General features: G+C 43.2%; 1 pseudogene; it reads right to left on the minus strand.

Moving 5' to 3' along the window:
- LOC145401986 (maltase-glucoamylase-like) overlaps nucleotides 1-13,381 on the minus strand; it is a 426,725-nt pseudogene that overhangs the window by 314,954 nt on the left and 98,390 nt on the right.

The following is a 13,381-nucleotide window of genomic DNA, read 5'->3' on the forward strand; positions in this document are numbered from 1 at the left end:
AGCACCCACGCCTTAAGATACAGTATATCTATGACCGCACCATTATTCTAGCACTGTGACCTTGACCTTGACTGATTGTTTTCAGACTTGAAATATTTCATCCTTACGTGACAACTCTTCCAGTAGGTTTGATCCAAACTGGATATAAGGTTCTTAAATTGATCTTACCCTGTAACCTTGACCTTTGACCTACCGTTCTAAAAATTCAGTAATTGATCTTTAGCTGATCCTAGATCGTTCCAAGTTTAATCCGAAATGAATAACAAACTATTTTGGCGAAAGAGCCGAAAGTTTGGCACTGTTCTGTGACCTTATGTTTAACCTATTGTTATCAAAATTGAATCTCTTCACCCCTCGTTCACCCTTTACCATTCCACAAAGTTTCGTGTAAATTGGACCAAAATTATGAAGTTGACCTGTTCTCGGCCTAAATTACCTATGACTTTTTTCTGGCAAGCAATATCGACCGTACTTCCGACCATGTGGAAAATGAAACCTCACTGTGGAAAACAAAAGAAAAACAAAAGTGATCGGCTTTGCCATTCTAGAGCCGGAGGGGTCTAAAATGAAGAAGAATGACAAGTGAAGAAGAATATGGAGAAATCAGAATTTTTTTTTGTTTAGTTACCGGTTTTTTTTAGCGTGTTAGCGTTATGTTTTAGCTACTTTAGGATATGTTTTATATGTAGGCAAGAGAATATATTTGTTAAAGCTTAAGGGCGCGTTGGAGCCATCCCTGCACACTCTGATAAGCAGGCATTTTTTAATTCACAGAAAAGGCAGAGCGGTAAGAAGGCAATTACTGACCATTACTTTCCCCCTCATCCCAGTACAGCATGCCAGTAGCCTTGCCCTCCCAGTCCGGCGCTATGATTATAGTCCCAGCGGCTCTGTTCTGTGGGTAGACACAGTTGGACTGGGGTTAGGGAGAGAGTGTATGCAGGGAGGGTGGGGAGCAGGAATGAAAAAAGTGGGGATAAGATGGACAGAGAGAGAGAGAGAGAGAGAATTTTCCTTAATTCCTAAAGATGAATAAAATCATCGGTTATTAGCATAAAAAAATATGAATAACGTGCTCTGGTTAAAGAGGTTAAATGGTGAGTTATTTTTTTTAGTGTTGTATAATTATGTACAGTATTTACACAGCTGTCAACACTTATCAAGGATAATTTCCCCCCCCCCCACTCTCTCTCTTTCTAACCCAGTCCTACCTTTCTAGTTATTTCACTCTCATCACTCAGCTTCATCCCTCTTGTCAAATATCCCTGCCACTCACCACTCATTTCATTTTTCCATTTCATCTCGTTCCGTTCTTTTCCACTCACCACTCTTATTTCGCTCATATCAATCACATATCAAGCAATGTTCTGCCATTCTCTTTCTCACGGGGTTTTTGAGATTATGCAATATTAAAGAATAATATTCAATAATACTTGATACTTTAAAATGTTACTTAAGAACAGACAAAGAATTGACTTGTGAAAATCAAGCAATGATTGATACTTTATGCCGGCTTACTTCACCGATTCTCTAAGGACGAGAATTTATAAACTTTCTCAACAGTACACAGCAGAGACTAATTACTCACACGTGCTGTTTATTAGTACTGTTGCCCTCTGGAGAAAGTGACTCCACCCCTGACAATCAATAACTAATGATATTAATGATAAAAAGGTTCTTGCTGGTGCATTAACTCCTGGTTGCACAACGGATTTTAAGCTTAATACAAAAGGACTGGCCTAAGTACCAGTTATGAATAATGCAAAGCGTTTATGCAAACTAGGAGCTATAAGTGAAATAAGCTTAATGTGGAGAAATAAAACACGAGTTTACATTACATTAAGCTCAAGAGAAAAGAACTGTGAATTTATTAATTACAATGAAACAAATATACGTTACATATTTCAAAATGAATTCAAAAATAAGGAGAACACACTCACTCGCTCACTCAAAAGCTAAACTCTTAAACCTAGGAAAAACGAAAGGAAAATACTGGTCAGAAAAGGGGCTAGGCGGGATGAACTGGGCGTCGTTGCTGAGGAAGGACGCTGCCACACACGCTAAACCTCTACGCCAGATCACACTGAGTGGAGACTTCAGGAACCCGCTGAAGAACGACCTGGTCTCACGACGCTTCAATCCTAACTGAATTCAAACAAGCGAGACGAGGACTGAGGCCAGCCACCAACTGGTAAAGGCTAATGGAAAGAGAGTGAGCGAAACACACCCATAATAAATCACTCAGCGAAAGTGCTAATGTCGCGCACAAGGACGATCACTTATGAAACAGTGAAAAATGTTCTGAAAACACTCCCGATCGGGTGAATACGTGGCAGTTAACTGAGTGATGCTTATTGGGATTCCACTTGAATTCACGGTTTCCCACCAAAGTTCAATGTCATGAGTTTGTTTAGATATATAATCACGCCAACTCGTGACATTACTCCCCATCAAAAAAAAAAAAAAAAATTTCTTCAGGAAAAAACAAAATTCAATTTACACACATATAAATCCTAACTCTGTCAACCAAGATTCACACTGTGGTGTGTGTGCTATCCTGCTACAGGAGAAAGTCACAGTCGCCAGTGAGCGAAGAAACCTCGTATTTACGTTAACAGAAGCAAGCATGAGGAAAAAACTCTGTGACGACGATGAAAAATCCTGTACTCAGGTCAGACTGAGCGAAAAGTTCGCTACATTTACATTAACAACTAATTGTTATGTAGCGTGATGTATGTAATACACGGTGTAGGTGTGACAGTTGTGGTGTAACTGTACCTACATGTAAAATTACATAATGCAAGTCAATAGTAAATGATGATGACGAGGCAAAAGAGAAGAGGCGGCAGCATGTGTCAAGGATGATCAGCTGTTCTGCACGGCAATGCTGCACCTGCAAAAGCAATCAAGGTGGAGCATCAAAAGTTTCATTTCTCTCTCTCTGCCTAGCAATCAGTACTTATGTTACAAAAAGTACACTCTTTACATTATTAACCAGGAAACGTAGTCAAGGCATCTCTGCAGGACATCAAACGCTGAACCAGTTTACTGGTTAAACCGTATACCTAATTAGCAAAAAGGCTGGGCATTTGTGCAGAACATCAAACGCTGCAATTCGCTAAATTAACCAGGGAACCTGGTCATGAGCGAAAAGACTGGGCATCTGTGCAGGACATCAAACACTGCGATTCACTAATGGAACCCAGTTTACTGGTTAAACTAACTCTACACTTATGATTAACATTGGGAAGCTGAGAATCCCTACGCAATCTCGGGCAGGTCACATTTTAACACCCACCGTGGGTGTGAACACTCATGTGGATAATGTGCATTCTCTGGGAATCCTCTGAGAGGCCCACAGCTCGAGATGTTCCACAAGGTAAATCATACACGGCCTCGGACTGTCTCTGCGGGGTTCACGAACTTCCCCCTTAGCTTATGGTACATATGTATGTACAGGCCCTGGACATACTGTGTCCTGTGGGGCCAACAGGCAAGACGTCATGTCTGCACCCACTTCACCACTTCCCTGTCTCTCAACTGACTCAGATATTACTGGTGTGGTTTCAAATGGCACAGGCAGGACATGTCCCTGATTAGTGGTACGTGGACACACATTGCAGGAACACACAAAACTATCTATCTCTCGTTCCATCCCTGGCCAGAAAAAGTCAGCACGGATACGGCCCTGGGTTTTCCTTTTGCCCAGGTGGCCTCCTGAGGCTGAACAATGACCCCATTCTAACACTGCTTGGCGGTACTTAGCGGGAACGACAAACTGTAGTTGAACCTCGCTCTGGGGTGTTCGTGACTCACGGTACAGCCGTCCTTGTTTGGGAAGGAACTTGGCTTGACCTCCCCATGAATACTTTATCACTCTACCCTTTTGTTTCTTTCACACAGCAGCAAGTGTTGGGTCAGAATGTTGTTCTTGAACAACAACTTGGCTACACATCAGATCTTGCAACGATTCAATGGTCACCAGGGTGACACAGTTTGGAGCCTCAGCCATGGCTTGTGTTACTGTAGCCGAAGTCTGAATAGCGTCATCTTCAGTGCAACTATACTTGGCACCGGGAATATTGCCTATGATAAGGTCAAATAAAGGTTCTGGCATGACAACTGCGAGTGTCGTACCAGTATAAAATGGAGATGCCACCTGGATACGTGCCTCAGGGAACAATCTCACTGATCCATCAATAAGATTAGCTTGGATCTGTCGACCTGTGTACTCCTCAGGCCATACTAGACTCTGCTTGACAGAGCAACCTGAGGAACCATTGTCTCTCAGGACGTTCACAGGATTGCCTCCCACAAACCCTGGTTGAACAAGTAAGGCACTGTCACCTGTGGGAGGGCCTGTGGAGGAAGCACCCAGCCACTGATTAGGCTGCTAAATAAATGATGCAGCAAACATGGTGCCCTGAGAATTAGATGCTTGAGGGGTTGTACTCAATGTCGGGGGAGATGGAGCATTGACCTCCTGTGGCAGAGTGTTCACTGTCACTGTGGGACTAGAGAACTGTGGAGTACCTGTACTGGTGGGGTCGTGACCACCATGCTGCTTCTGAAGAATGAAGGCTGCATTCGCCTCCTGCCTCCTATTCACTTGAGCTGGTGCTGAAAAGGACAGTCCCAACGGTCGGTTGCGTGGCTGATACTGCTGCTGGTTAGGGTACATGTTGTACCCCTTCCACTCAGGCTTCTGAGTGTTTTGCCCCTGGTCCTTCCTCTGTGGTTTTGGACCTTGGCCATTATTCTGAGAACGGCCTTGTTGCTGGGGTTCAGTCTGAGATGGTTTCCCAGATTTATCAGCTTTCCTGTTCCAGGTATGCTGCTTACGAGTTTGATACCCGTATGCAGTGAAGAATGCATCAGCCTTCTCTACCATTTGGCTGGCATCCTTTACCTGGCAGATCTTAAGCTGAGCCATAAGTTCGGCAGGCCACAACTTTTCTAGCTGCGTGCGCAGCATAAGGTCAATTATCCCCTCACGTATGGAAGGAGTTTCATCTTTCTCCATCCACTCATCTAAGTAAGCCGGTCAAGAAACTGAACGGCAGTCTCTTTTTCGTGTAAACGTGCCCTCATGAACTGACTCTTGGCGTCGTCAACTGTGAGACCGTATGCTTTGACGAGTGCAGCCTTCATCATCTCATACGTGAGACTGTCACCACGAATTCTGTGGAGAATATTGAGGGCAGGGCCCTCAAACAGGTTAAGAAACTGAAGCCACTTAGCTGCATCATCCAGCTGGTAAAGCTGAGCCATGTCTTCAAAACGAGCTATGTATGGCTCGATTCGCTCGCCTTCCTTGTATGGGGGAAGCTTGATGTGTGGGGTCGCCAGAACATGTGCAGAGAGAGCCTCATGGAGCTTGGGCCAGCTGCACCACATGTGTCTGAAGCCAAGGAGTCTCACTTGAGCTTCAGCACCTCAATATCATGCTTTTCGTGTGCTTCTCGCTCGGCAAGTTCGTGTTCTCGTTCTCTCTCTCGTTGTTCAAGCTTGTATTCGCATTGTTCTCGCTCGTATTCGCGTTCTTTCTCGCGTTCCTCACACTGAATTAGACGCTCCTCACGAGCATCATTCTCACGTTGCTGCTCGTAATTAAACCGAGAGAGGACATAGGCCTTTATTTTCTCTGGGTCAGTAAGCCCCATATCTTTAGCTTCCTGTACATTGACATTAGTCATGATGCTAACTCAATCTAAGTGAACTAAAGACTCAGTACTGACTGCTATTTTGCAGAGAAATGCCAATAATCAAGAATAAAGACTACAGGCACAGGTTAGTGGTGACCAGTTTTATATAGTTAAATTGGTAAAGAAAGAAAATTATACAAAACACTGACTGTGAAAACTATTATGTAAAATTAATAGAACTGAATCAGTAATCACCAGTAAGATAGTGCCTATAGACTCTAATGATAAATACCTAAGTATGAGTGAGTGAGTATTATCTCATGAATAACTTTAGAGCTAGGAGTTAATATCCTGACGAGGTTGCCAGATGCCACGGGGTTTTTGAGATTATGCAATATTAAAGAATAATATTCAATAATACATGATACTTTAAAATGTTACTTAAGAACAGAGACAAAGAACTGACTTGTGAAAATCAAGCAATGATCGATACTTTATACCGGCTTACTTCGCCGATTCTCTAAGGATGAGAATTTATAAACTTTCTCAACAGTACACAGCAGAGACTAATTACTCACATGTGCTGTTTATTAGTACTGTTGGCCTCTGGAGAAAGTGACTCCACCCCTGACAATCAATAACTAATGCTATTAATGATAAACAGGTTCTTGCTGGTGCATTAACTCCTGGTTGCACAACGGATTTTAAGCTTAATACAAAAGGACTGGCCTAAGTACCAGTTATGAATAATGCAAAGTGTTTATGCAAACTAGGAGCTGTAAGTGAAATAGGCTTAATGTGGAGAAATAAAACACAAGTTTACATGATATTAAGCTCAAGAGAAAAGAACTGTGAATTTATTATTTACAATGAAACAAATTTACGTTACATATTTCAAAATGAATTCAAAAATAAGGAGAACACACACTCGCTCACTCAAAAGTTCAACTCTTAAACCTAGGAAAAACGAAAGGAAAATACTGGTCAGAAAAGGGGCTAGGCGGAATGAACTGGGCATCATTGCTGAGGAAAGACGCTGACACACATGCTAAACCTCTACGCCGGATCACACTGAGTGGAGACTTCAGGAACCCGCTGAAGAACGACCTGGTCTCACGGCGCTTCAATCCTAACTAAATTCAAACAAGCGAGGCGAGGACTGAGGCCAGCCGGCAACTGGTAACGGCTAATGGAAAGAGAGTGAGCGAAACACGCCCATAATAAATCACTCAGCGAAAGCGCTAATGTCGTGCACAAGGACGATCACTTATGAAACAGTGAAAAATTTTCTGAAAACACTCCCGATCGGGTGAATACATGGCGGTTAACTGACTGATACTTACTGGGATTTCCCACCAAAGTTCAATGTCACGAGTTTGTTTAGATATATGATCGCGCCAACTCATGACACTCTTTATCCACACTTTCTCTCCTCTCATTAAATCATCCACGGTTTTTCTTCTCTCGTTAAATCATCTTTTCATATCCCTCTCACGTTTCGGTTTCTTATCCTCTTCGCCTGAATCTCCGTTACTTTCCTCACTTCCTACCTCACTCAGCCACCTTGCCCCTCTCATCCCCCTCACCCACTCACCTCTCTCACTAATCTCACTCACCTGGCCAGCACGGTGTTACTTCTGATACTCTGCGTGGCCATAACCCCTCCGCCCCTCACGTACAGTGGCAGGTAAGATAGAGGGGCTGCCATCTCGACCTTCTCACCAACCTTCTGTATACTCCGGCCCTGGGCAGAAACACAGATATACTCAGGTAAGAGCTAGTGTAGCGTGATTACTGTTACCTAATAAATTCCCAACTCCCTTCAGCTCTGTTGATGGTTGAGTGTAGTCTGAGTGGATGGTTGATTTGACTTGTAACCAAGGATACTCATTTCTATTGTGTAGCTAAGCTCATTGAATTTCATGCATATATGACTATGTGTCCAAGTTGCGGGATTGATCTGGTGCCATCAGATGAAAACAAATCGTCAACGGTGGGCTAAAAAAAAAAAAAACAGGATAATGACATTTTTTCTCACTCAAGTACATTCTTTTTGCCCTTTGTTCCATGGTGTAAATTATTGTACTCACAGTGTAACAGTCGTACAACGGAGCCTCAGGGAAGTACACCTCTCTCGACTCGGCCCCCTGAAACACGTAGAAAGCATAGTCCGTATTTGTATGGATTCTTTACTTTAAGTCGTACAGTCAGGGGAAGTTCCGCATTACCCACTGTTCGGAGCATTGGTGGTCGACGAATAATCATGATGGAGCAGCCAGATCCCACTTGTCTGGTAACTGTGAGTGGGAGGGGGTGTGAGAGTTTAGAGAGTTGCTCACGTCACAGTATCAATAGGCCAATGATAATGCGTCCGACGTATTCTCAAACTGCAAAAGCGATGCACATGACCAGGTGACCGCGACCCGAGAATGGATCATCAACAACGGCAATTAGCTCTCACGACAAGTTGGGCGCACCATACGAGCGATTGATCGCGAGGTAGGGGTTTCGATCCCCACAATGAGGAAATGGACCAGGAGATGTGCCGAGACTCGTAACCTCCACGACAGGTGTGTGTTGATGAAAAGAGCTGTTTGACATAAATAAGGTATATATATATATATATATATATATATATATATATATATATATATATATATATAATGGCATTGTTTTCGAGTCAGCACAAAATAGATCTATATCTATCTATCTATATCTATGTATAGATAGATAGACAGATAGATAGATAAATTGGTACGAATATCTCCTGGGGAAACGTCTCATGTTAAAGTCAGGAGGGAATGAAAGCATTCAAACCTCTGTCCAAACCCAGCAAACTTCCATAACTTTCCTGACAACACTAACTCTACAGACATCTACGTAATTTTTCTCATCATATTGTCATCTATCCTTACTGAATTAAACATACCGTCCAAGTCATACATTGCAGACTTTCACGTGATTCCCAACTTACTACCAAACCCTCCTCTGCCCCCATTCTACGCCTCCCCCTTCCTTCACACTCACAGTTACCAGACACATGAGGTCTGGCTGCTGCTTCACATTCACCCGTCTCACACCAGTGCTTCTAGTGGTGGGTAATGCGGAACTTTCCCTGACTGTACTGTACATAAAATTACTTGCTTACGCTTCCATCTTCATCCATACTATTTCCGAACACTTCACACCCAGACCACAGTCAATTTGAAGAATTGCGACCAAAGAGAAATGTTTTTGACTAACAAAAATCCATCATACAACCTTTTAACGCCACATCTGGAGCGTAAGGGCCCGAAGCTTGGTTACCAAAACGAGAGTGAACAGTTGCTTGTCCCAGAACGGCATTATGTGAGCGATATGCCCCAGCCAACATTCGGATGCGAATCTTTTTAGCTCACTTCTAGTTTGAACACCTTAATATAAGTGAACACACCTGAACACAAGGAGTTCATTTGTTGGTTATATGGTTGCTACCCGACGCAGTAAATGGTTTCCTAGGTTACAGAAAACTATTTCGCTTGTCACTCAGAGCAGTCACCGGAAGGTAGCACTTTTGATGCAAATGGTTTGTAACGATCCCTTACAACACTTTTTAGACAAAGAAACTGTTTTAACCTTCCTCCTGTATGTTACCAGACTGTGATAATTCAAATATGGGGTGAGACATGCCTTGGGCAAGAGTGAAACATATATATACAACTGGGATAAATGCGAGGCTAGATTATGGATATGAGTACAGGGCACGACTGGGAGATATGGAACAATTGTCAAACATTGCAGGTTGCTTGTTGTTGATGTTGTTTTAACTCCTGTCTGTCTGGCCGAGTAGAACTGTCGACCACAGGTAAGCGACTGCTTCTGTGGCCCATCATATAGGTACAGTACAGTACATACACCGTGTAGGGAACCGGCCCCCTCTTGTGGTAGATAGCGCCTCCCCAGGGTCGGACCAGGGTCCATCCCCACTGGGAAGGGCAGGAAAATATGAGGGGGGTTGACTCCTGGGCGGACGTTGCACTTGCTTCTCTCTACCCAAGGTACACAGCGCCACCACGTGTAGGATCCTTGTCAGTCAGGCAGGTAGAGGCCATGTTCTATGCATAGAACAAAATGAAAAGCACAGGACAGGCATAAGAATAGTAAGAACTTTATTTTTTAAGAAAAACCCACAGTCCTACCGAAAGATCACACATACCTCGGTAAATATGCACATACGTGAACCTTAGGAAGCATTAACTAGGCATTCTTAGCGGGTCAGCATGCTCACTCAGCTTGGAGTCGCAAAAGAGATTATGGAAGGCTGAGGAAGGAGTCTGTAAATTACAAGTTAATCTTCAAAATGAATGCGCTTCTTTGCATTGCTGAGAAAAGTACTTGTAAATAGCAGTATTTCAATCCCTCCGTCCCCCTAACATTATCGCCCATTATTTCGATTTGGGTGTATAACATGCTCGGAGGAGAGGAATATGCCAGACAGAACAAGTTTATGTTACTGAAGAAGTAGGGAAGAGGGAGGGGTATGTATCCCGATAAGAGTGCGGAAGCTGAAGAATTAGAATGTCATGGATGCATTTCACGTTTAGATGTGCAAAGTGGAACAGAATACATGAGAAATTGTAACCATTTTAGGAACCAGTGGGATTCGCTACAACGTGGCCTCTTCGAAATGACTGACAGAATCTGTGGGTGAAAAATCGGACTACCCACGCATAATATATGGTGGTGGTAGAATGATACGGTAGATGAGGCAGTAATGGATAGCAAGGATGATAGTAAGGAGCTCTGAGCGGTTTCCATACAAGTCAAGCCTAAGGAAAATTACATCAATCCATAAATTTAATTTAATAATCTCGTGGACAACTTGAATAGTACAGGAGGTGAAAGTGACATTCAAAAGAGCTAGGCAAATGTATGGTAGCAATACTGCATAGTAGGTGATCAATGTGTATGAACAGTTATTTGAGTAACTTGGAGTCATTATAATTACCTGGTGAATGTGCAGTTTGTCTGCGAATAGGTTAATATGCACCCAGCAGCATCAAGACAGGGATCGCCTACACTCACTGAATGCGCCTGTATGAAGAACGTCATAGACAATCTACTAAGATATCTTGTAGCCCTGTTGCAGTCACTGAAAAACCAACAGTTCCACAGATGATACAGGAGTAGGATGGTTAAGCGACCTTTTCAAGCAACTGTAAAAATTTAACTCGGTGCCGAGTGACTGACTGAGGTGTATGATTGTGAATATTTATATGAGGAAGCGAGATGTCATCAAGGATGGTAAGTATGTGTATCAAAAGCTGTTAAACCAGGTAACGGAAATTGTGGAGAGGATCTGAGATAACCTGATCAGGGAGAGAGTGATACCTGATATACACAGTTGCATTTATGCAGGACAGGGCTCTTGTAGCTGATCAGTTAAGACCATTTTAATAATATTCAACCCCAGAGTGCTCCTTGCCCTAGTCCGAGATTGATCTAGGGTTCATTTGGTCAGCAGCCCACCTCCTTATCTCTTGGTCATCACCTACTCTGACCATCCCCTCCCCCCACCCCGGTAGTTTGGAAAAACAACCATCGGGAAAGCAAAGCAGATTATGCAGGCATAATACTGCCGTTCCACTGCGTTCCACTACATTCACTCATTCATTGCTAATTATCCATCCATCATCCAATCCTACATTGCCCCATGAGGATCGTAGGAGCCCGGGGCTAGGCAGTTGGTCCCGACATTCAAGATGAGAGTGACCAACCTTACTCATCCCTGAGTGGCATCACATGAGCAATCAACCCCAACCACCCCCCGGATATAAATCTTCACTGGCTCAATCCGATTGGAGCACAATAATTACCCACTAAACCACCAGGCGCCAAAATTTGGTTATGTGTTTACCACCCAGCGTAGTAAATGGTTTCCTGGTGCACAGGAAACCATTTGGCTTGTCACTCAGTGTAGAGTCACCCACAGGCTGAAGGAAGTGGAAAGAATGAAGGAAAGAAAGACAGAAGAGGGAGTGTAAAGTCACCCGTTAGCAGAAGGACTTATAGTGCTCCTTAACTTCATTCCACTAAGTTTATTCTTGGGAAATAGTTAGTATCTTTTATTCTCCTCCTGTTTCATTCTCCTACACCCTATGGTAAGCCTGAAAGCGGCTGGTAATGCGGCTACTCACCTGCTTTACTACGGGGGCCACCATCAGCCACGAACCCCACAGGAACTGGTCATCAGTGGCCCACGTGGAGACCGTGGTGGGAAACCTGAGGTGCGGAGAGGGGGTTACGAAGGAAAACAGACAGACTAATTGTAAAGAGAGGTGAGAAGGTTAATGACGAAAAAATTACAAAGAATGAACAGAAATTACGAGTAGGTGAGATGCCATGACAAGCTGAATGGAAAGAGGATACAACGACGATGTGTGGAGAGAGAGAGAGAGAGAGAGAGAGAGAGAGAGAGAGAGAGAGAGAGAAGAAATATGATCACCTGCTACCCGGTGTGTTAGTCAACAAAACACGTCTTCATTTCTCGCCACACATAACAAAAAGGCATTATCTGTTTCCTTACCCACAATTAAATTTACTAGAGCCGTACGTGCCCGTAATGTGTGTGTGTGTGTGTGTGTGTGTGTGTGTGTGTGTGTGAAGCGAGGTGAGGCAGTATGTTGTGTGGCAGTGTGAGGTGTGGTAATGCTTGGTGTAGCAATATGAGGTGTAGCAGTGTAGTTTTTGAGACAAACTTTTTCTTTTCCCGAATTTTCTCAAGGACACACACATAGGGTAATCAGTGTACTCCAGTCGCTAGAATATTGTTCCACTTGCATGAACACATGAACCTGGTAAAAATGTAATATACATACACATTTCCGCATAAGTATTACTGAAATCCCCCTGTAAAGTGCACAGTATCCCTTCAAATCTGCCCCAAATGAACTCAAATCCTCGAAAAATCCCCAAATCGTTTGTCTTCAAGTTTAAGCAGTATCGTTCCTTATCTCCTTGTACACTTACTCGAAGAAAAGAGGTGTAATCACGGTGTGGCCCTGGGAGTGAGCCAGGTAGTGCAGAGTGTAGAGGTACGGCAGCTGGAGGTAGCGTATCTCGAAGGCCTCTCTGCCTGTCACGGGGTTTTGAGAATATGCAATATTAATGAATAATATTCAATAATACTTGATACTTTAAAATGTTGCTTGTGAACAAGGACAAAGAACTGACTTGTGAAAATCAAGCAATGATTACTTTGTGCCGGCTTACTTCGCCGATTCTCTAAGGACGAGAATTTATAAACTTTCTCAACATTACACAGCAGAGACTAATCACTCACAAGTGCTGTTTATTAGTACTGTTGGCCTCTGGAGAAAGTGACTCTACCGGATCCCATCGCTTATCATCATTCAGACCCCCTTTCTCATCTCATTCTGTCTCTTATGCCAAATCTCATGCAATACATTATATATACTGTATATATATATATATATATATATATATATATATATATATATATATATATATATATATATATATATATTTTATGTGTCCGACTCTGGGAATAGGCTTCACAGCCTGCTATCAAGGCCCAGCAGTCCTCCGACATACCATACACCTCTACATGTCACCACTTCGGCGCTAACACCCACCGTTCATATTGAATACATGCTAGGGCTGTCTCATATAGGACTGGTGTATTGGTATTAACGGGGGTATATTTACGACATGTCGGCGGGTCTTCTGGTAGATCA

Source organism: Coenobita brevimanus, chromosome 57 (genome assembly GCF_032717465.1).
Source record: "Coenobita brevimanus isolate Jiangsu-jjx chromosome 57, ASM3271746v2, whole genome shotgun sequence".
Classification (NCBI taxonomy): domain Eukaryota; kingdom Metazoa; phylum Arthropoda; class Malacostraca; order Decapoda; family Coenobitidae; genus Coenobita; species Coenobita brevimanus.